This window comes from Carassius gibelio, chromosome B15, assembly GCF_023724105.1.
Source record: "Carassius gibelio isolate Cgi1373 ecotype wild population from Czech Republic chromosome B15, carGib1.2-hapl.c, whole genome shotgun sequence".
Lineage (NCBI taxonomy): Eukaryota > Metazoa > Chordata > Actinopteri > Cypriniformes > Cyprinidae > Carassius > Carassius gibelio.
Window position 1 is genome coordinate 11,146,862 of NC_068410.1, and position 25,240 is coordinate 11,172,101.

Genomic DNA, 25,240 nt, shown 5'->3' on the forward strand with positions numbered 1-25,240 from the left:
TTTTCTATCCTTGAATGAGCTGACAAGCATTTTAATGGCATGGTAAAAATGCAAGGGCCAGGAGGGCGCAAGGCCCTGAATGGAGAGTGATGAATGGGCAGAGGGGCCAGTTGAGGCGTGGGACAGCATCATGACCAGGGCACTTTGCCAGCATCTGCAGTAAGTTGGAAGGTACCTTAGTAGGCACAAATCCCACTGGCAAGGGAACACACATTTGCACAATGGTGATTGAGACTTGGGCTTTCTGACTGGAACCTTAGGGATCATTTAAAGGGATATTTCATCCCCCTTATACTAGTCCAAAAAATGTCACCCTCAAGTCATTCTAGAACTGTATGACTGTTGATGCCTTGTCCAAGCAAATGCATTTACAAGATAATAAAAATAGCACTGTACAGACAGTTTAATATATATAACATTTTAAAATAAAATGCACCATGTTAAAATAAAAATAAAGAACAAAAAAAAAAAAAACGGAGAATAAAGTGGTAATATTTTAGGAGTAAAATCTAAATGAGATTTAAGTCGCATTACATGTTGTAGAATTATGATATTAAGTAATATTTTGAAAATAAAATCTAAATCATTAGAAAAAAAAATTGTAGCATTATGAGATAAAAGCTGTAATATTTTGAAAGTAAAAAATTATCAATAAAAATGGCAGGATTATGATTTTGAATGTATAAAAATTAAGAAAATAAAGTAGCAGTACCAAATTGAAGATATTTAGTAATATTTTGAGAATAAAATCTAAATTATGAGAATTTGTAGCAATATTCAATTACAGTAATATTTTAAAGTAAAAAATATGTTTAAAGTAAAGTTGAAAACAAGTTGTAAGTAAAAAATATTTTGGACCCTATTGACTTTTATTATGTTGACAGAAATAAACCCGAAAAAACACCAAGATATTTTCTTTTGTGTTCCAAGGAAAAGAAAAGTCATGTTTGGAATGACATGAAGGGAAGAAAGTGACATTATTGTCATTTTTGGTTGAACTATGCAGTTATGTATTCTTTCTTGGTGGCACTGAGATTATTGATGGAAGTTGTGAGAAGCAGAGATGCCACCCAGGCTTTAAAGCAGAAGGGTGACGCTCTCTCTGGTGGGGTCATTGGGGTGGTTGTGTGTGATGGTGGTGTTAGTGCCCCTGTGCCCCCTCTCAGTGCCGCTCTGAGAGCACAGCTGTTCGGACATGCAGCCTCCATATGCCTGCAGCAGTGGGGAGCCACACACCATCAGCACAGCCAATCAATCACACCTAGAGTTAAGTCCAAACTTTCCTGCTCAACTCATGCCCTGAGAGCATGAGAGCTGATCCCATGCCAATCCAAACCTATGCATTTATAAGATAAGGACAACAGCTTCAGCACAGCTACAAAATTGTTCCAAAGATAGCTGCTTTAAATGATGGTAGATTTGCACCAAAATAAAAATAAAAACAACTGAAGAAAAAAGAAAATGAGAATAGAGTTGTAATATTACAAGAATAAAGCAGCATAGTAATATATTTTGAGAATAGGTTAAATTTAGCATTGTGAAATTAAATCAAATAAAAATTATGAGAATAGTAAAGATTAAAGTTGATATTAATTTAGTAATATTTTGAGAATAAAATCTAAATCATGGGAATAAATGTGTACTTTGATCATGTAAAAATTATAAAAAGTTGCAAAAATATGGGATTACATGAAATCTAAAATATAAACATTATGAGTTTGAAGTTTGTAGTATTTTAAGATTTTATCATTTATTTTTATAATATTTTGAGAATACAATCCAAAAAAGTTGCAGCATTATGAGTTTAAATGAAATAAAATTTTGGAGAATAAAGTAACATTACAAGATTGTAGTATTACAAAATTAATTTAGTAAGATTTTTAATATTTGTATACTTTGACAGTCAAAATTTAAATCAGAGGAAAAAGTCATAATTATGAGAAATAAATACATGAGGAAGAGAGGTACGGGCCATGGAGACATGGTTGGTTCACTTAGCTTTGTTGTGGCCACAACATAATAACTTGTGGGAACGTGATAGTATGTTGTGGCCAAGAGATATTAATTTGAGGCAATGTCATATTAACTCCTATGAACATGATGTTATGTCGTGGTCAAAAGATCATTTTGTCAAGATAACGACATCCTTATGTTGTGACCTTGAGATGCTGTTGAGGGAACAACATATTTTTCTTGTGGCCACGAGTTTAATGTTAATAAAAAAAGATTCATTAATACTTTATTTTGAATTTAGAAATTATATATTATTTATTGTAAAAATTATTACATTATTAAATTATTATATTAACCATAGGCCTTGGCTATCAGACTTTATTACATGCGATAGTCAGCATTCAAATTTAGCATGAATAAATGTTAAATAAAGTGCATAATATAAAATAGGCCTACAATAAAAAAAAATGTATATATCCTACAGTCTTGTAAGTTCATTAACTGATAGTCTTTTTCTCATAATATTTGTTATATTTTATATATTATATATAACATTTTGTAATTTTACCCATATATTATTATTACTACTACTACTATTATTATTATTATTATTTTAGCCTATTATTATTGGTTATATTTTTATATTCATGTATATTAATGTTTCCCCTTCATTTAGATTTCTTTACTTGACTTTCTGAATACTTTTGTACTGCACATATAATTGTCAATTTATATATTGTTATTCCTTATTTACTTGTTCTATTTTTTTATTCTGTTGCACTGTGGAAGCTTCTGTCATGAAAACATATTCCTCGTATGTGAAAACATACCTGGCAATAAAGCTCACTCTGATTCTGATAATTATAAATACTAGTATTTCGTTGAGAAATTAATCATTCATGTAGTTTCATTTGTAAATGAAAACACAACACACTCATTTATCATCACACATAGGCATATACAATAATAAAGTCAAAACTTTATTGGTATACTTAGCAAATACTAGCTTAATTATACAGAACGGTAACTAGGTAAAGTGATACACAAATTGAAAGGGAAAATGAGCATATATAACAATAAATATAAAAATATAGCAATAATGAGTTAATGTAATAATAATAACATACAAATATTAAATTAAATGTTTAATGTTAATAAAAATGTTGAATCTATTTTTGTTTATCCCGGGTTTCTATGGTCATGCAGGTGAGAAAAATAAGTTGTTCCCTCAACATAGCATCTCGAGACCACGACATAAGGATGTCATTACCTCGACAAAATGATCTCGTGGCCACGACATAACATCATGTTCCCACGAGTTATTATGCGGTGGCCATGACAAAACTATGTGAACCGACTTACGGGCGCCGTACTTTACTTATTTTAAACTGGCATAAAACATTGACTTAGAATCAAGGCTGGTGTCAAGTTTAAAACTATGCCTTCCTCTCGTCAGTGTTTACTCAGCAAGCTATTTTGGATCAGCAAACCTTACCCAAACCTTAGGGAGCTTACATCAACATTCTACATACTATAGACCTGCATCAGGTAATTAGAGATTTTACGTCATCAGTTGCTGAGAGCAACCAGGTGTGCTGGTGCTTGAAATTGAAAAAAATTGTATGTTGTATAGAGGCAGACCTCTAGAGACAGACTTACAAGCCACCAACCCATGTAACACCAAAAAGTCTAAACTCCCTATGTCTAAATATCCCAACTTCTATACTTCATTTCAAAAATGGAGTAGTATGTCTGAATAGGCAGTATTGATAAAACAGTAGATTTAAAGCAATAGTTTTCAAAATGATTCACCCTCAGGCCTTTTAAGATGTAGATGAGTTTGTTTCTTCATCATAACGGATTTGGAAAAATTTAGTATTGCATGAACAATGAACACAGAGGAAACAAGTCACAACAAAACCTAATTAGCACAAAACAATGGAAACAAGTTGCAACACAACAAAAACAATTCATAACAGAATCAAGTAACAACACAACAAAATGAACACAATACAACAGAAACAAGTCGCAACACAACGTTAACAAGTTGCACAACACAACAGAATGAGCCACAACACAACGGAAACAAGTCGCAACAACAAAATTATCACAACACAACAGAAACAAATCACAACGGAACAAGCCACAGCACAATGAAAACAAGCCACAACAACAAAATTAGCACAACACAATGGAAACAAGTCACGAAACAACAAAATCAGCTCAGCACAACGGAAACAAGCCACAATAAAATGAAATCAGCACAACATAACGGAAACAAGTCGCTACACAACAAAAATCAGCACAACACAACAGAAACAAGCCACAACACAACAAAATTAGCACAACACAATGAAATTTGTCTTATTTGTTGCGCCGGGAGATTTCATTGTGTTGTGCACTATTAGGCCACCGATAAGACAACAGAGGCAGGTCTTTTTCACCGGAGGAAATATTATTATTGATAGTGGACACAAGACATTAATTGATGTTAACTGTTAAAAAACATTTTTTGATGAGCAAACAAACTTATCTACATTTTTGGATGGAAGGAACATTTTAATTTTGGGTGAACTATTAAAATATAATTTTTCTCTTGGTTTATATAAACAATATAATATAATTTACAAAAACAGCTCTTTAATTATTAGTGCTATGGCATTTTGGTGATGTTGATCCTAAGTGCTCACATGAATGATACAGGTTTGAGTCTGGCTGTAATTTCCCTCCATTGCGCCTCATTTCCCTGGACTATATCAGATCAATAAATCAAAACCTCAAAAATAATATTGAAGAGTTCTAATCGAACAGGAAGTCATGCTTGCAAGAAGATCACAATATCACATGTTCATCTGCTCATCAGATGAGGTAGTGTGTTGCCCTGCTGGGTCCGCTATCTGCCCCCTGTGTTGTAATCCCCTTCTTAATCTGTCCATTATGGAGCAGTGAAACTGTGCATGTCAACAGGGCCTGGGTCCCAGGGCTCTGGATCAATAAAATCATACACAGGGGGTGGTTCCGCAAGCACTGTGGGCATTGTGTCTGGGGGGAGACGTCGATACTGTCGATTGGGTATTAAAGAGCACTCTGTCAGCTGGCGGTCACAGGGGGCCCCAACACACAAGGCCCCGGGGGGGTGCTGGGTAACCTCCAGTGTGTATTAATACTGGGACCCTTCCCAGTTTGACACACCATCCCTCCTGAGTATCGACAGGTAAGGTGACAAAGAACCTGCTGGCTGCCGCAGTGCTAAAGGAAAATGAGAAAAGGAGACACATAGTGAGAGAGATGGAGATTTCCTACACCAAAGTTTACTCCAATAGTTATGATATGAATATGCAATTTGAATATAAGACTGTATTTTGGCTGTTCTGTCTGTCTATAATAGACTTGCCTATTCACAACAGTTCAGCTGGGGTGTCCAATTGTCTCTAAGCCATACATCCATAAAATAGCATGGGTTTCTTTTACAAATGTTTGCCTAGCAAAGAAAAATATATCATAAGAGCCAACAACTTATGCAAGTAGTTGAAAATATGTGGCCAAAACAGAAACAAAAAATTATGGACATCATTAATATAATAATAATAATAATAAAAATAATAATAACGCATTATGTATTATAATGTATTATGATTACTATTGTTATTGTTGTTGTTTAAATTACACTTGTTCTTACAGGCATTAAAACCAAACAATTCAGACTACAAATATGATTATTAAAAAAATACTATATTGTTATAATATAATATAATATAATATAATATAATATAATATAATATAATATAATATAATATAATATAATATAATATTAAAAACAATACAATAATTATTATTTTTGTTGTTTAAATTATTAAACATGGTCTTATGGGCATTTTTACCAAAACAAATAAAATAAAATAAAATAAAATAAAATAAGAGTTGCATCAGTTTGCATGCAAAATTAATGTGTATAAAGTGTTTGCATTAAATTAAATAAGAGGACATTATGATGACATGGATATAAAACTCAAGATCAAAACCGACTCACTTTTACTTTCAAAATAATATATGTCTGGTTATAGTTATATATTATAAAGTAAAATAAATAAATAAAATAAATATATTTTTTAAAACATTTTTTAAAGTATATTTTCCCAAACAACCTTTCAGCATTGCTTCAAAGCCTGTTTTAAATCACTGAGGTCCTGTAAATGAAGTCGCTGTGTTGAGTGATGTACAGTAAGTAAATGCTTGAGAGTGTGTATGTGCAAGAGAGGTGAGAAAGGTCTGTGAATGATAGCTCTGAGCATGGCTAACTCATTTCCACTCCAGCGTTAACCCCATGGCCTCCAGGGCTCATTAACCCTCTCTTCCCATCATGCCATGCAGCAGAGGCCAAAGGCAGAGTGGCTGGAGGGGGGTGTGGGATGTTGAATGGGGGGGGAGATGTGTGGTAAAAGCAGCAGAGGTGGCCATCTCACCCCTTGTTTTAACCTCTTCCACTATCATTTATTCTTTTATTACCTCCATTGGTTATGTCCATGGCTACAAATCTCCGGCACGCTCCTAAATCTGTCAGGGCAGCCCAGGTCTGTGGCAGCCAGCACAGTCACCTTGACACCAAAGAGCTAGGACCAGAAGAGACAACACACACTCACATACGATGCGGATGCACAGGTATACACTCACATACACACACAGGAACCACATTAATATTCTAACACAGAGAAGAGGGGAAATGAACCCCCTTATTCTCTTTTGCCTTTAGGATGTCTTGTTCTGTTAATCATAAAGTGGTTGTATGATTAGCTACTGCCATTTCTACAAGTGGATGAAGTCTACCTCCCTGGCAGGCAACCTTACTCCCAGGTGCCACTGTGCTTGTGTATCTGAGAGGTGATGTGATGCTTGTGGGCACAGCAGGAAGAGGTTTGGTGTGAGGAGGCAAGGAAGGCAGCAACACCCTGATGGAGGTGTGAGAGAGGAGGACAGCCCTCTGGTCCATTAGCTCAATGAGTCTGACACAAGGTGAAGCGCAGATTTCAAATTCAGAGGTGTGTGAACTATTTAATGATGTCTCAGAAAACGTGTAATGTTAAAAATAGCATTTATATATTTTTTTGTATTTAACATTAACATAAAAAATAAATAATTATGACCAGACTCCTATAACGGTTAATGCAAATCACAAATTTACAAACTGTGATTTGAAGTAAAAAGCATTAGACAAATCAGATTAAAGTCAGACAAAAAGGCATAAGACTAGGCTTTAAAAGGCATTAAAGGCTTCACTGAAGAAAATAACAATCATCATTTAAAGTGGATCAAAACCTTTCATCAAACCTAAACCTAAAACCGAATGCGTTCTTGTCTTAGGACAACTTTTTGATCTCTAGAAGCATTTTGAATGACATACTGTATATGTTGTGCAGTATTTTTAGAGTGCAGGGAAACTGACTTATTTCAACAATGTATTGTTACGTTTAAATAATTGAGGCTGATAGCTTCAACAAATGCATATAAACAACCATACAGATCACAGAAGGTCAGTTTTTAATGATTTCCCATTGGAGAAAATGGGATTTTTACTAGATAGATAAACAGACAGACAGGTACTGTATGCTATATATAGATATATAGATAGATAGATAGATAAAGCCTGCAGGGTTGGGAATTAAGTGGACTAAATATTTGTAGAAGTTCTGCATACATCTCCAGAGATAAGTCTGATGTTTTCACTTAAGAACCAGTTGATATTTAGAAAAAAAGGATATATTGTTCTCAATAATATCTAACACATGCATGTGTAAAATTTCAATTTCATGCTAACTATAAGAAGCACAGTATATATGTGACTATTTACAATGAATTAAATTAATTAATCTGCACGTAAAATTTTTCTTTCTTCCTTGTCTTTGTTTCTCTCTCAGTCTCTATGGTATTGTCCTCTCTGCTTACAGTAGTGGAGCAGGACAGGGCTTGCTGTTGGCTCCCGCTGCGTACAGTGGGGTGTTAGCAGGCTGGATGGCACAAGCGTGCTGAACAAGTGCCAGTAGATCAGAGGTAGACGCTGGCACCGTCTTGGCACAGTGCCCCGTGCCCTGTCTAACCATATCAGCCACGCCACCGCTCAAATGCCCAGCATCAGCCCTGCTGACACAGAGGGAGAAAGTCACACAATGCCAAGGGCACTCCGAGAGAGAGAAGCCAACGCTCAACATGACGCACACATGAAAACAATCACACTGCTAGAAAAAGAAAGACAGTAAAACACAGTAATGTTTATCTTTACTGTAACTTTTTTCAACAACTTCCAAAAAGCTCCGAGTTACAAAGGACACAGACTTAATATAGAGTCAAAGTACCAGGCATATTTAATTTGATGCCATAAGGGATGGATGTACAGTCAATATGTTATGGTTATTTTTTTATAAAGAAATTAATTTCCTAAATCATTAATGAATCTGTTTATAAAGTATGTATTTTTTGTAAATATGTTTTTTTTTATGAATGGATCACATGTTCAGCCAATGTTGCCCAGCCAGAAAAACACTGAAAATCATTTTATTAATAATTTTTCAATTAGTTACCCAGTAAACTGTTTACTTGAGAACCAAAATTACAGAAGATACCAATTTGTTTTCAGAGGATCTTGGATTCAATTTATTGCATTTAGTGCATGCATCTGTAGGCCTATACCGAACCCTGTGGCCCACTGACAAAGGCTATGCACAGTCCACACACAGTTTTCCTTTCCACAGATCCGTCCTCATTCTGAACCTACGCTGAAATGGTCGAAGAGCCATCCAAATAAAAAACATCTCCGGCACAAGATGAAGTCTCCGGCCAGTTTGGGCTTTGACACGCACACAATGGGGAGAAGACGGCACGTCCCAGCCCACCGCAGCAGCCTCCCCATTCAGCACGGCCACGACACACACTTCTATTAGAGCCTGCAAATTGAAATTTACATGTTATTGCATCCTGGCATGCAGCGATTTGCGATGTGTCATCTAATTTTAAATCGAGCCGCGTTAATTCACCATGGGGGAAAGAGAAGATGGGAGGTGGCGGCGGGGTGTAGTGAAGACTGTACGGGAGGGGGGGGGGGGTTGAGACTGAAGGGAAAGAAAAAAATATCTGCCTCAGCAAAAGTTTTCATTAAAATTTTAGACAAATGATCTCTGTGTCCTTCTCCCAAGCTGCCTGGGGCGTCATGCTATTTCTATGCAAATAACAACCTCACGCCTTCGTCCTATCATCTCTACTGGTGCTGCTGTAACATGACCTGAAAGAGAGAGAGAGAGAGAGAGACTGTGTGTGCAAAGAGGGAGAGATATGTTGCAAGCGAGAGCGAGCGAGACAGAGAGTGAGATAGAACAGGAGAAAAGGAGTGACAGAGAGCAAGCGTAGCAGGGCACATGAGAGAAATGAAGTGGGGGAGAGAGAGAGAGAGAAAGCAAGCATGGGGAGGATTCACTGAGGTGTGAAAATATATAACACTAAGAGTGTGAGAGAGAGACAAGAACAACACAAAGACACCGGGATAATTTGTTTCTCTCCGACTCCCCTTTAATATATTACAGCCCTCCTCCATCAGACTGGTTCAGAGACTACTGCTGTTTACCCACTCACACTTTCAACCCCATCAGCCTCCATCTCCCCCACTGCAGTAATTACACACACACACACACACACACATATATACGCACAAATCAAACTAATTTGTTTTCTCCTTGTTGTTGTTAAAGGCAACTAAAGACTGAGTATTGCGCATTCTACTCAGCCAGATGGAAACTCTTGATGTCAGCAACAAAACAGCAGACGTTTTTACAGAAAACAAGACTAGATCTTCAGTTCACATGTTTCAGAGGGAAATTTAAGATTTCACGATTATTTTTTGAGATTCAAAACTAAAGATTCTGTATTGTCTTGTGTAAACAGAAGTGTAATTGCAAAACTACAATTCTACAAATCAGAAACAAGTTAGTGTGATTACATTTAAACAGCATATGCTCTCTGAGTTGCATCTGAGAAAAACAAAACAAAAAAACAATTGTTTCATTTTCAACAAAACAATGATTTTGAGCAATAAAAGAGTGTGTTCAGTATTTTTCTTCTACATGTACGTTCAATGCCTTGTTTTATAGCTATAAGTCGATAACATTTGTCACCAGCACTTAGCATACAAATGTTATCATGGCTGTGAGGTCAGAACAATTTTTAACACAAGTTAATTAAATAAAAAACATATGGAAGGAGTATTATGCACAAATAAAGTGAAAGTGAAGTGACATTCAGCCAAGTATGGTGAACCATACTCAGAATTCGTGCTCTGCATTTAACCCATTCAAAGTGCACACAGTGAACACACACACACAAACCCACACCTGGAGCAGTAGGGAGCCATTTATGCTGCAGCACCCGGGAAGAAAGTTTGGGGTTTGATGCCTTGATCAAGGGCACCTTAGTCATGATATTGCCAGCCTGAGATTCGAACCCACAACCCTAGGGTTAGGAGTCAAACGCTCTAACCACTAGGTCACGACTCACCCATAAGCTGGTTATTGAAATTATTAATCAGTCATGTTAAACAATAATAATCTAATTCCAATTTATACTTTTGCTTTAAACATATATTATTCCAAATCAATATTCCAAAGCAATTGATATAACTTCAATATGTTCTTATACAAACTTATTATTAACTCGCCCTCATGTAATTCCTTATTGCTTATTCCTTATTGAACAAATTAATTAATTAATTACCAAAAATGATTTTGTCCTTTATGTGAAGTTGCACCAGAATACCTATACAAAAAAAGATTTTTGCCCAGAGAGTGAAAGTTCATTATTAAAGTTGTTATACAGAAGAAAGTCACACAGTAATGGAAAGACATTAGGGTAAGTAAATAATGACAGAATTAAAAATTTTGAATGAATGTTTTTGTATGTTTATTTGAAAAATTTTTTTGCAATCCTCACAATGTAAGTGATTTAAGGTTGCAATACCCTTGAAGGGATATGATCCCTCCACATGCACTCTACACTGCTAAAAGCAAATAGTAAACCAGTTAGTCAGAACAGTGGTCTGATTAGATAATTGCAGCTGGCTCCATATGGAAGATAGCATAAACAACTTGTGGAGACAGGGTCAAGTCCGAACAATACAGCATCGAGGACAGCTCATGACATGACTTTAGTTATGATCAATCTGTGTGCAAGGCGTAAACAGAAGACCTGCAAATACCCCATAGTCAGTACCCTGTCACCCTGTCACCTGTCTCGCACACACACTTTCACATCCAGCCCCTCCTTTAAGATTCACTGGGGCCAAGGCAACGGCACTCAATCCATCTGCTCCACATTGTCATTTGCATTTCATGCCTCCCGGCTTTTTTTGAAGTGGCAATACTTTGATGCAGTCAGAGGGACACATTATCATTATTTCAATTTCCGTGGCGACACAACGCAGCATTGTGGAAAGCAGCAGAGGGTCGGTGTGACACGGTTGCTGGTGTCTACAGATGCATTGAATGGCAATGGAATCTACACACGCTACTCGCTCCGTCAACAAATCTGCACGCCCCAATTCTGTACAAAACTGTGTGCCGCATGTATATGTCTGCAGGCAAATGTGAACAGATATGCAAAACTTAAAGAACAAAATAGAAAGCTGGCTGGTAAATAATAATGGCTATTAATCAGGTATTTTTTTTAATTCACAAATATAATCCACCCAACTAACTCTTATGGTAATTTGTAACTATTTTATATTTTGGTGAAATTGTTTTGGGCTAATTCATATGAATTTGTACCACTAATATGTTTGAGATCTTCCTTCCTCAGTGCATGATCAAACACATTTTTTAAAATAAATTCAAAAACCAGCCCAGATTTGTTGATATTAGCTTGCCTCCCAGTCTGGTCAGGTATTTCTGCTTCTAGTTTTACAGAGGATTCTGGGCACTTTTCAGGTGGCTGCTAAGCTAGACCAACATGGACTAGGAGTCTATATTTAAGACCAGAGAACCAGTTTACACTCGTAAAAGTAAAGGTTAAAGGAGATTTTTTGTACATGGTGAGGTTTTCACAGCAATGCCTTAAAGATGTTTTGGTTCTATTTTAGGTTCCCCAAAGATCTTTAAGTGAACAGTGTTTAAAATAAGAACAATCAAATTTGTCATATGGATGTTTTTCTACTTTAAAGAACCTTTTGTGAAATGGAAAGTTTCCATGGATAGGCTATTAAAGATTATTCATAGAACTATCGATGCTATTATTTTAAAGAGTGTAAAAGAGAACTATAATGCTATGCTAACCTAGTAGGCTAAGCTGGAAACTTGGCAAAGGCTAACAGAAAACACAATGTAAGGGAAATATTGGGTTTAATATAATGTAATTTGATCAGGGTTTGAAATTAACACCCACCAATCCTCCAAATGTGGATGAATGGCAAACATGGAAGACACATTAGCCAGTAAAAACTGTAAAAACACCACAGTTAAAACTTGTTAATTAGTTAACAGTCAGTTTTTGTATTTACATTTAAAATTATGGTATTTGGAAGTGAAAATGAACAAATAATTGTATAATTTACAATGGAAAAAAAAAGTTAATTGACATTCCCAGAATTCTCTGCATGACGTTTCACGTTTGATTTTTTTAATTTTATTTATTTTTTTATTTTTTCTTATCAGTTGTCTACATTAGAGTTTTATCTTACATCTAATGTTGTTAAATTAATATTTATTGTTTGGAATTATTTGGTTTGACTACTTAAAAAGTTTTTCTAATGGTGGCATCATAGTGGCAACACATCCCACTTCCTGAAAAATCTCCTCAGCCTAGCCAGAGACTCCATCTGTATAATCTTAAACCTGCTCCAGTGCCAGGGACAGAAAAGAGCTGTCAAAATGATTAAAAGGTTTCTTAGGGCTGATTAGCAGGAAAAGATGGCAAGAACATTGGGATCTGCTGATATCTCTCACCTTGCCTGCTTCTTAGCATCTACACTCAGTTTGGTGATGACATTCACTAAAAGGAGACACAGGTACTTGAATCCTGAAGGAGAGACGACTGGAGGGCCATGCATAATAGGACAGATGAAGAGCTTCTTGCCAAAGCAATGCATCAGGAGCACACAATGTCTTCCCCCTGCATAAATCCACTCTTCAGAGATAAACCTGGGCAACCTGCTGCTCTCCGCCCACCCTATGAGAAGGCTTTGCCACCTTGCCAGGGTTCAGAGGGCATCTGGGAAGCTTCCAGGAGCAATGCAGCTGGCTGGCTGCAGAACAGAATCTGCCACCCCTGTCCACCTATGTAATTTAAAAACTGAGCAATAGCAGGGCAAGGCAGGGGAAGAGTAGGCTGAAATAATTTGTTGAAAGTGCATAAACACTTCCAAAAGATTCCTTTTTTAAGACTTAATCACCAAATCATCTCATTTCTAAATAGAACACAAAAGAAGATTTCTTCAAAATTGTATTTTCTTCATACGGTGAAAAGTCAATGGAGACCAGTGTTGTTTTGGACCCCAATGACGTTTATAGTATGAAGTTGATATTTTGTGTTCCACAGCAGAATCACAACACATCATGGAGAACGATGGATCAGATATAAAAATATCCATAACATGACCTACACGCATCAAAAGAATGAGAAGAAATAAGGGCGATGATGTCATAAAAAAAATGTCAAGTTATAGTGCTGCAGAGATATCAACCTTAATTAGCATTAGCATTACTAGCCCCGGCCCGACAGGTGTCGTAATACCAGTTTCGGCCATGGGAGGCGGTATGCGGGCAACATAACCACCAGCCGACCTGCAATACATGAATAACTCGCACGGCTTGTGGGCGTGTACTTGAAACTGATGTCAATCATGTGGAAAGTACAGCCCACTACTTCATTTCAGTTCAGGGAAGAGAGAGAAATGATGTCTCAAGACCTTGGCAAGAGACCCCTACCACCACCACCCGCTACAGGGAAACAACCGCGCTCGGAATCACAAATCAAATCCGATAAGAAAAGGAGCCGACCCAGAGTAAACATCGGCACTGCTGTCAATCGCTGGAGACAACTGATGGACCATAAAGAAATGAGGCTCGACTCCGAACTTGCAACATTTCTAACAGTAAGTTAGATGCTGTTAGTATTTCGCTAGAAGTTTGTTTTATATGTTTGTGTATTTGTTTTCGGGAAGTTATAACATAGCAATGTATCGAAGGCTGTTCGGTAAACGTGCTAATGTTAGCGATGGCTAACCGTAGCTGCATTTGATAATTAGCTAGCTATAACTTAACGTTACCCATTTTATTATATCATAACTAACCTGCTCTGTCTAGTCTGTTGGTCTCCGTGTCCTCTTTGCCTCGTGGTTTTCCTGTGCGTGAAATAATGATGTGTGGCATGAAAGCATGTGAAAAGAGTCAATTGTGTGTGCCTCACGCTGAATTCTTGAGAGTTGGCACATTATTTCCCAAGCAGAATAAAGGACAGGTTGATTATTGCTGTTTAGCGTTTGAATTAATCTATGAAGTGTCCCTGTTTGCGTACAGGGACATAAAAAATAAATTAAAAGTGATACGTGGACCAAGGTGTCTGAGATTGTTCATTTTAAGTAAAGGATCCTAATATTTCGTCCACAACAATATTTAATGAGGTTAACTTATAACTCCTTGTGGTTAGTCTGCACTAGATCAACAAGCTTGTTTGCTTTGCGGCCGCTTTAAATACAAAATAAGCATTCGATCTACGTTAGAGCGTCTGAGCGCTCACAAATCTTTCTGCAGCGTCGTGAGCAGAGCGGCAAGAGCGATTTTTGACGATCTAGACGCCGGCGGTGTGAACGCACAGTTAGGCTTTGGCTATGGCTGTAGTGTTGTTGTGAAAGTAGGGGCGGAGCATAGAGACTATGCCGTTTCTCGTTTGTTACTCTAGAGTAGACCAATTCACTTTATTGAGGCATACTGCCCCCATCTGTTATGGAATGTGGAGTATGACTTGATTTTTTTTTGCCAAACATTACAGATGGCACCTTTAAGCCAAGTATAGACAAAATCACCTTATATGATAAATCTAATGCAAAAATATAGATAAATACAGCATGTATCAATGCAAATACAGCATATGTATGATTTAATGCTGAAATACAATAATAATAATAATAACATTCCATGCCAACCAGTATTCTATAATATCTGCCCGTCCATCAATCAACTGAGATACAGATGTAAGCTGTTATTTATTATAACTGTCTCAAACCATTAAAAGTGCACAAGATTAACCTTCTGCCTTCCCTGTCGCTTTCTGGGGTTAATGTAAATGATGACCATCAAAAGAGACGTCTCCTGTTCAATTCTACATTACTTTACTCTGGGTCTGCAGAATAGATTACAGTAAATACAGCTGTGTGTGTCCAGACATAGAGGCAACAGCAATCACCATCAGAGAGAGAAGATGCACTGCTAAACATTAACATACGCTTGTAACATCCTCCAAATTTCAGCTCTCCGCCCAGACGTTGTATTACACCTGTACAGCCTCGCAATTTACCAGAAAATGAGAGGCGCTCGCATCAGTGGACAGACGCGAGCAAGAATGTGCAAGATTGCTCTCATGCACAAGGGACATTATTATGGCCGCCTGTATTTTTTGTGGCTCACGCCGCCAGATCTCATAGTCCAAAGAGTCTGTGCACTGAATGACTATAGAGATGGGCTCAGTGTTTTGTGAGATACAGGTTTTCTATTTTCAGAGGAGTGTGGACTGGAATGAGAGGACAGATCAATGCAACACTAGGGAAGAAAAAGAGAGACACCTGTGGGTCAGTCTACAGCACTGCATGGAGAAAGGTTCATCGGTCCTGTTCATCTTTCCTCAAGTGAAGGATGGAAACTATGGAATACAAAATGATATCTCAAAAGCATTCACTTTCATATTTGGATTAAACAACATATCTGCGGGTATAAGTTTACACTTTATTTGACAGCCAGTTTGTTTTAAATAAATGTAATGTGCTATTTTCATAATTGTATATGTTTATTAACACAGTTTTATATATTTATATCTTATTTAGTTTTTTAGCATGCCTAACTAAGAACACAAACCTGGTCAGTTGAGTGAAATCAAAAAAAGAAGAAAAATGACAAACATGCAAATGTTTCAACACCAAAATCTCCATTACCAGCTAAAGGAGCTTCTGATATACAGTAAACTACTTTATTAACCAATAAATAAAATAAAATACTGAATTGCACTTAACTGTATTTCATTAAAATACAATAAATAAATAATAATTTAAATAAATAATCATATTTAATCATCTATAAAATATAAATTTGTAGTATTTTTTATTTTATATGAAGTTTTTGGAATAGCCTGAGATGCGACACAACCCTGAGATAAACCCTTGCACTTACTCACCCAAAACCCAAGACAGGAAAATTATAACTCACACAAGTTGCGTGAAAAGAAAGCGTAAAAAAAAACTGGGAAAAGGCATCATTGTCCAGAAATCCTGCATCCGTAATGGTTCTATTATACAGAGGCAAGAATGAGCTTGCCTTATATCTACTGTGGTAAGTGTTAATTAAGAAGGGTGAATACAGTGCACTGCAACTGCATCCTTATTTAATGCTGTCTGGCAACTCTAAATAGGAAGAAAATGAAATCCTCCCTCTCCTCCCCACTTCACGCTACAGCCACTTTTCTGTTTATAGAACCAGAATTACAAAATCACATTACTTTTTCCAAATGCAAATGTGTTATTTTGTAAAGGCGATGGCTGTCTGAAATTATGTGTGATAACTATACTAAGAAATGCAAAGGCAATATTATTAAAAGATAAAGGCACATACATTTTTTTAATGCATTTAGATATCTATGAGTGTTTTTGTCATAAAACTTGCACAAACTACCTTGAGTCAGAGCATCATTAGCACCATTTCAAAAGGAAGTTCTGGTGAAGGCTTGACTCACCAAAGGATATATAACAGCCTATAAAAAAAAGAGACGCAAACTGTCACTTCAGTATAGTGTCTCTGCCTTCTAATACAAGAAGTGTATTGACTGTTTGAAGGATAAGGAGTTTATTGAGATGGAAAATGGCCACAAGTGGAGCGCCCAGGCCAAGTAAATGAAATAAAGGGCAATCACATCTTATTAAATGAGACTCATTCCTCTTAGCGAGGCAAAGTAATTATAAAGTTCATTACAGTAATGAGTTAGGCTATTCTGGAGGAGCAAACGAAGGCCAAGAAGGAGAGAAAAGCCACCATTGATCAAAACATCAGGCCACTCAAACTCGCTGAGGCCGAGGAAAGGCCTTGGGCGGGATAGTTGAATGAAAGAATGATATTAGGAAGGAAATTACGTCATCTAGGACTTTATTCGCATTTTAACACCAGAATCATGAGAGCTACAGTATGCCCTTGGATTGAACCTTGTTGCATTTCAGTTTCAAAGCACTGCTTTCATTTGATTTGATATTTATATGTACTTGAAATGTAGACGATGTATATATGGTCACTCTAGTTTATACACATATCTATCGTCTTCCATCGGAAAGTGCAAAGCTGGTGATATTGGAACAAAGAAATGAATACAAATTTTAAAATAACTGGCACACTTTCTCTCCTCTATTTATTTCTTTCAACACTAATTTCATCCTCATTACTAATAGTCACTTAAAAAAAGAAAGTAGGGGAGAAAGACAGAGAGAGAGAGTGAATGAGAAGGAATGAGTGTACCAGGGCAAGTGGGCCCCGCTGGGCAATAATCTGATCAGCGTTATGGAAACAATCACAATAATTCCCTTAAATTAGCCCGATGCGGCACCCCGCCAACCAGGAGATTGGAAAGTGATCGCAGAGAGACTCATCCTAATATGAGCGCTAACTACCCAGCTAGGGCAGAAAATTGGGTGTCTAACAGTGGTGAGTTCCTAATTGGCAAACACACGGTGCACAAATAAAGCACTGTAAATACAAGAGGTGATCTAGCGGAGACCCCCGAAAGAGTCTGTGTGATTCATCACATTTTTTAGTGTGTGTCTTATTTGGCCTAATATGCATTGCAGTGAAGATAATTTTATATAATACGACACTTTTCATTCATTACTCATGCTAATTCATTACCCATGACAAGAAAATCACAACTCGTCCATTTAAGAAAATTGCAACAAAGCTTTTCAAGTTCTTCAATTTAGATCAACAATTTTATTTAAAAAAAAAATGTGTTAAAATATTAAATAAATCACAGTAACACATTATAATACTTATTAATCATATGAATTATTATTAATAATAAATTATTATTATTATTATAAGTATTTGACATTAAAATAAAATTTGTTTAACAATACAATTAACCATTAATAATAAAATTAACTTATAATAACAGTAATAAAAAAATTAAAATTAAAATAAAAAAGCTGTTGGAACAGTGATGCATGATTACTAATGATGGGGAACATTTCTCAGTAACTGGAAGCATAAGTCTCCCCATTTTCTGCAGTGATACCAGATGAACTGTGCTGAATTACAGGTGAGCTCTGTGTTTCTTGTCGGAACAGCAGCAATTGAGCTTAAATATGTGGGGTATCCCTGGCACTTTAGGGTCTGTGGCTCTTAGCTTGATTTGACAGCACTATAGTAATAACACACTGCAATTTTCATTAGCATGACAAATTCTGTGTAACAAACTCCGCATGTGGACGGCAGCCAATCAACGCTTAAAATCCAGCCAAATGTGTGAAGTGTACAAACCCTTTTACTTCTGACTGGCAACAAAATGCAGAGGAGGGGAGGAAAACATAATCCACTTTTCACTCATGGAGGAGGCACACACAGCTAGAATCTTTACACAAGCCAAACAAAAACAACTGCATGGGAGAGTGAAGGCTAATTTAATAGGATTTAATTCAGAGAGAGGGGTGGTGAAGGGAGGGAGGCGAGGGGCAATTGAAAACAGCACCTTTTCTGTGTGCGCCAGGAAGACCTTACAATTGCAGAAGGAGGGACACAATGATGCTGGTGATTACCTTTGAGGGCCACAAAACAAATCGGCCTTTTCGCAATCAAGGCCCTGGGTTGTCTAATCAAATGAAGGCGAAAGGCAGTAATCCTAGCATTAAAGAGGGAAAATGAGCCAGTGTTGTCATCCATCCAGATCCACACAGGAGAGCATGAGTAGCGCATGTAACGCAGAGCAGTGATGCCAGCTGAACTCAATAGCCCTTCCAACACACACACACACACACACAAGTACCTTTATATGCTGGCTGTAGCTTACAGTCGTCTATTGCGGTTGTCTCGTCTAGTGTCTTGGAAAAGAACAAACTGAAAAAAAAGACAGAAAGTAAATTTTGTGTACTTATATTACATTGCTTGGTTTCAAAAATAAAGAAAATTACAATTACTTAAAACAATCACATTTACTCATATTGTGTTACTCAAAAAAAAAGACATTTTGGTTAGATAGCTAGTTATCTAACAGATAGATAGATAGATAGATAGATAGATAGATAGATAGATAGATAGATAGATAGATAGATAGATAGATAGATAGATAGATAGATAGATAGATAGATAGATAGATAGATAGATAGATAGATAGATAGATAGATAGATAGATCAAAAAGTAACTGATGTCTGATTATGAGTATTTACAAGTACAGTACATATTTTTGGGAATCTAATTTCGTAATCCAGATTACATGTCAAAAGTTACTACCCTGTACACACACACACACACACACACACATATATATACAAAAAACATACCTGCTGTGAATATTAACTATTCATATTTGCATGTTATTTCTTATCTAACAAAATCATTATATTTCGCAAAATGCTTCTGAAACAAGTAACTTCATAACTTAATTTTTGGGTGATGTCATAGACCATATTGGCTAGTAGATCAAGGGAGGGAAAGAAAAGAAACCTGTTTAATATGGTTTTAGTAATTCAATGCTAACTACCATTAATAAAAATACAGATTTGAAATGAAACACTGGGATCAGATGCTCTCAAGGGATAACTTGACCTGCAGCCTCCATGTCCCGGGCAATACGTCTCCCTAAAAGTGGGTGATGGTGGTGATTCAGGCGAGGAGTTTGTTTATTTTCATTTTTGAGTGACTATTCCGAAACCTTTGCTTTTTCAACTTCCACTGTGGCAGGACAGCACCCAGTCTTTAGAAAACATCTGAGAGGTGTCAGGATGAAAAGTGGATGTGTAAGAGAAACATAATGAAGCTAAAATGAATCTGCCATAAAAGTGCTTCAACACTGTGTAGAGCAGTGCTGCAAAGTGGACCACATACAAAGACAAATGCACTGTGAACAGTGACACGGCCTGCTGTGTTCTTCTAGAGATGATATGGTTCATATCACTGTGAGTGACTCCTTTAGTGTCGTAGCAGTAGCAGGATGGGATGGCGACACTGCAGGTATCTGATGACCTAATCTGGACATAATCTTTCTGAATCAGACACAGATGATAACAACAGGAGAAGACAACCACACACCCTTTATTATCTGACACTCATGCCCTGATTGGACCTCCATGAGCTGGTTACAAAGAAGCCTCTCTTGAAGCATCTGTATATGTGCATGTGTGTTTCGGCTGAATGCATAGAAATATAGATGAATGCATTGTTATTGCTATATAATTAGCCTATTTAGTGTCTTGTCTATATGCTAAGTACAGTTGTGTAAATATTTAAAATAATTTTGTCTGTGCATCTTAAAAAGTGCTTTAGAAAGTCTTTAAAGTCAAAATTGAACTATATTTGCAAATCATTAAAAAAGGAATAACTTTGAAAGCAAATACTGTTCACAAGATCGACACAAATCAATGGCAATGCAATAAACTGGCTACTTCGCAGGCTACATCACATTTATATAGCTCTTTTGTGTACAGTGCTACAAAGAAGAAAAATTGCCCACCAAAGCTGCATTTATTTAATCAAGCATTTAGAAAAATAGGCAATATTGTGAAATATTATTACAATTTAAAATAACTATTTTATTTTAATATATTTCAAAATTCCATTTATCTAACAGATAATGAAGTTGAATTTTCAGCAGTCATTATTACAGTCTTTAATGTAACGTGATCCTTCAGAAATCATTGTAATATAATGATTTGGTGCTCAAGAAAAATTTCTTCTTATCATCAATGTTGAAAACTGTTTTTTATGGTTATTATTTATTTTTAAGGAATGTTTGAAGAAAGAGCATAATTTATTAGAAACTGAATATATAAATTGTAATATAAATGTGAATTATAATAAATTTATTATGTCCTTGTTTAATAATAAAAAATAAAAAAAATATTTTTTTTACTGACCCCAATCTTGGGGTCTTAAGTGTATATAAAAAAAGATCGTTATCATATTCAAAATTTTGTGCAGCAAACCCTGACACAGCCTTGCATGCAGAAAATTCAGCCAAGGCAGTCAGATCCCAGCTGTAGAAAAATACAAGCTGAAGGCACGATTAAAATTCCTGAATGTTTTTAAGAGGCTGAGACTCCATGATAAAGCTTGATGAACGTTTCTGGAGGAGACGCAAAAGGGAAAAACACGCAGACTTTGTCAAATGTGGACCCTTCAGGATGTTCCGGGCAGGGATATACCTTCGGTTTGACTGTTTTCCTTTTTTAGCTGCTGGTAAGCCTTCAATTAAATGACGGCTACCTTTTTCATGTTAGTAATCCTCTTAGCATAGAGCCTACCCTTTGCCATGTGCAGTTTCAGCTCCTCGCAGGAAGACGCACAAACTCTGAGAGCCGAATCATCTTTCTCTACCTCCTACAGGGTCAAAGCAGGGCCACATAGCCAAAACATATACAGTATACTCTGATGCAAAGCCATAAAGGCATGAAAATGTAAAGATGCAGAGTGTGTAGGCTTTGACTGAAGGGTTTGGTGATTGTAAGACACGTTCACTTGACCATGTTCGGCTTGTGTCATTCTTTTCCTCTCAAAACCATTTCAGTGCCCATCTGCCTCCACTCGAAAGCTGAAAAAAGCCAACTTAAGACTAAATCTCAGATTGTCTGATTGGGAGGGCTTCTGTGATCCCCCCATTAAATTGCTCCTCCAGCTCCGGCTCCTCTACAATTTAGCAAATTTGAGTAAGGAAAATTACCTTTGTTAAATATTTCATTTCCTTCAGCGTTCCAGACCAAAATTTGGTTCCATTTCCATCTCAAATTCATTTCAGAGTGGGAAATGGGTGGGCCGCAGAAATTACATCAAAACTATACACCTGCATCTTGACGTTCTTGAAAATAATGGGGTTTTATCCATGCGGGTCAGGGGCAATCAAGTGGACTTCAGAAATTAAGGAAATAGAATGGGGTTAGGCAACCGAAAATACTTTTTTAACCCCCTGTAGTCCAAGAAAGGTGGTGGGGAATTAGGCAGAACATAGCCAAAATCTCATAAATGTTCCCTCTAAAGCATGGTTACTTAAATTAGAGTTCAAAAACCCTTGTGGGTTGATGAGGGAACTGCAGGCAGGTTGTGAGTTGTTGAAATCCAATAATTATAATAAAGAAATAAAAAAATCATAAAATTACAATAAATAAATAAAATCACAGTTTCCAAAAAGGTGAAATATTTAGTTTGTTTACCTGCATGTCAAGTGTCCATTAATGAATATACATGAACCTTAAACATCTGTTGTTAAGTCACTGTGAAATCAAAATGGCAATTCTTATTTGATTGTTTAAAATATTTTTTTATCTTGTGCCATTGTGATTTATTATCATAATAATAATCATAATAACGTGCTTCCCTCTTACAATGGCATCTCCTTTCTAATGATGCATTTTCTGATGCAACAACTCGACAACCTGTCACTCACATGAGATTGCAGCAACTGCAAATCATAATGATCCAAACAATTCCTGATGGATAAAATCAAGACCCGTCCAGTGTTTTTCTTGGTTGAGAAGCGTTTTCTTTTTAACATATGTTATGCTGTAAATATGGATATACAATAACACAACTTAAAAAAAAAAAAAAAAAATAGGTTGTACTCAAATAAATATTTTAGGTCAAGGATGTTTGAAAAAATAATTAATTGACATATTATAATAAATAAATAAATAATTGACAGACATATAATAAAAGAATGAACAAACCAAGTACATTTATACATTATATATAAAAAGTATTAAATGTCCAACCATAACCAGACAAAAGCGTTTCTGGATTTAAATGACCATAGAAAGCTCTTCTGCCAGCTTAAGACTCATGGCATCTGCTGTCTTCTTAGAAGTGACTCCTCAAATAAGTTCTGATTGCTACCTTGTCTTGTTATTGTCAGAAAAATGGCCATCACTCTCTTTACCTTCAGACTTGTCACTATGGTCCTAGCATCCTGCCAAACTGATAGTGAGGAGAGCATCTGGACACTAAATCACTGCAATATTGGCATAGCGAAATGGGCCAAACCACAGAGTCAGAGTGAAGGGGGTGGGATGGGTTAGAGCCAGGCCAACTGACGTATGCTATAATCAAAATCCTTCATGCCTTTAGACAGTCACCCCAAACACTGAGTGGTGATGGGCAAATAGACAAATAAAATCAAATATACTTAAAAACCTGTGTCCATCCTTTCCATCATAGTGATGGACAGAGATTGAAGGGAAGGATGTGGGGAGGTAAAGGAAGTGTGAAAGAGTGTAAATAACAGTAACCAGTGACCTGTGCACATGTGGGAGTGAAGGATCTAGAGATGAAGATCTGGAGCAGTGATACCTTCCAGAACTCCCATTGTCCTCTCAGTGAAGGATATACAGCAGACTAATGCTGGTATGATGTTTCACTGCAAAGAAGCACGGACTAGAAAAAATGATTTAGTGATGAAAGGTTTCTATAAACACATCTTCATGAACAATAAATCAGCAAATTGTGGATAATGGAAAAGCGATTACACAAAATAAAGCAATTATTTCATAAAACAGTGTTTACTGCATAGATGACGATGGGTATTGGAGGATGATAAAAATAAAGCCTCTGAACGAACAAATCAAGAGAGAAGAAAGGCATTATCTGTCAATATCACTCTCCTTCATGTGTCAGAGCAAATTTCTCAGACTTCTCTAAATTACATTCCATTTTCCACATTCCACATACGTATCATTCGAACATACAGTACATGATTAACACACAATTGCTGTTGATTTTTTGCAGTTTATGTATCAGAATCAGACAAAGTCATAACCATAGACAGATTATGTATACAAGTCATTCCCAGCTGTCCACTTTTAATCAAAACCTTGTAATAGGGTTGAGATGAGCATCTCCTCATTTGTAGCGCCAAATCACCTCTGGCTGATACAAATTTAAGTCATCACTCTGGTTTGACTAAACAGCAAATAGCACAGGAAAATTACACACATCCATCACAGTAATCAAATGGAAATAGGTCAGTATAGATTGAATTTAGGCATGAAATTTGTTGAAACTATGTTTTTTTTTTTTTTTTTTTGGAAGATGAGATTACTCACAGTTTTTTAATTCACTAAAACACAGAGTCATGGTGGAGGTCATGTCGACAATATGAGATCATTATTATTCAAGTGTAGATCGAGATGTATTGGAAAATGTAGTTATAGCCACTAGTTAGCCACTTGTTAGCAACCATCTTTTTCAACACACATAAAAACTTTAAAAAGAGTGTGGTATTACTGATGTATTTTATAAAAATAAAATAAAAATACAAGAAAATAAAAAGTAAAACCACAGACCTTATTTCAGGCATTTAATCAAAAACACATTCAAAAACCCCACTTACTTGAGGATGATGGAACTAGAAGCAACCAACTTGTTTCCAGTTTTTTTTCTTCCTGCAGAACTGTATTATGTGCATGATGAACCTCAAGCAACCCAAAGTTCAAGTTTTAGTTTTCACCACAACAGAGATGACAATTAAACACCAACAAGTCTCCACCTTGAAATGCTTAAAATGAATATACATCAACATCTACATCTAAGTTCAACATCAAATATACTGGGAGATGACCATGGAAATTATTAATGCAGCCCCAAAACAAATGGAAAAAAAAGGCTAACTTAAACTTCACAAATCTAAATATATCTGATGCAATGAAACAAAGCTGTGACAAAATGTTTAAAAATTTTGTACATTGCCAGTAAAAATCACCTCCATACAGTTAGCTCCATTATCTCTCAAGTATCTAATAACTGTTCTTAAAAGTGATAAAAATATCTAAAAGTATCAAGCACCAAGACAAAGAAAGGTGTGACTATACCTGTC